Raw genomic sequence first — 207 nt, forward strand, 5'->3', positions numbered from 1 at the left:
ATCACACTTCAGAGTCCTAATACTAATAAAACATAAACATAGTGGCTTCTTCATATGAGTAAATGGTCCACATACTGGACCTAATTCGATGATATTATTCTCACTATGGCCTTTTAGTAAGTATATACTACTTATTCTGTGGTCTGCAATATCCACAATGTGGACTTCTCATACTAATATAAAATCTATATAGCAGCATTTTTTTTT

The sequence above is a fragment of the Fukomys damarensis genome, unplaced genomic scaffold (assembly GCF_012274545.1).
Source record: "Fukomys damarensis isolate Sample0158 unplaced genomic scaffold, DMR_v1.0_HiC HiC_scaffold_24, whole genome shotgun sequence".
NCBI lineage: Eukaryota > Metazoa > Chordata > Mammalia > Rodentia > Bathyergidae > Fukomys > Fukomys damarensis.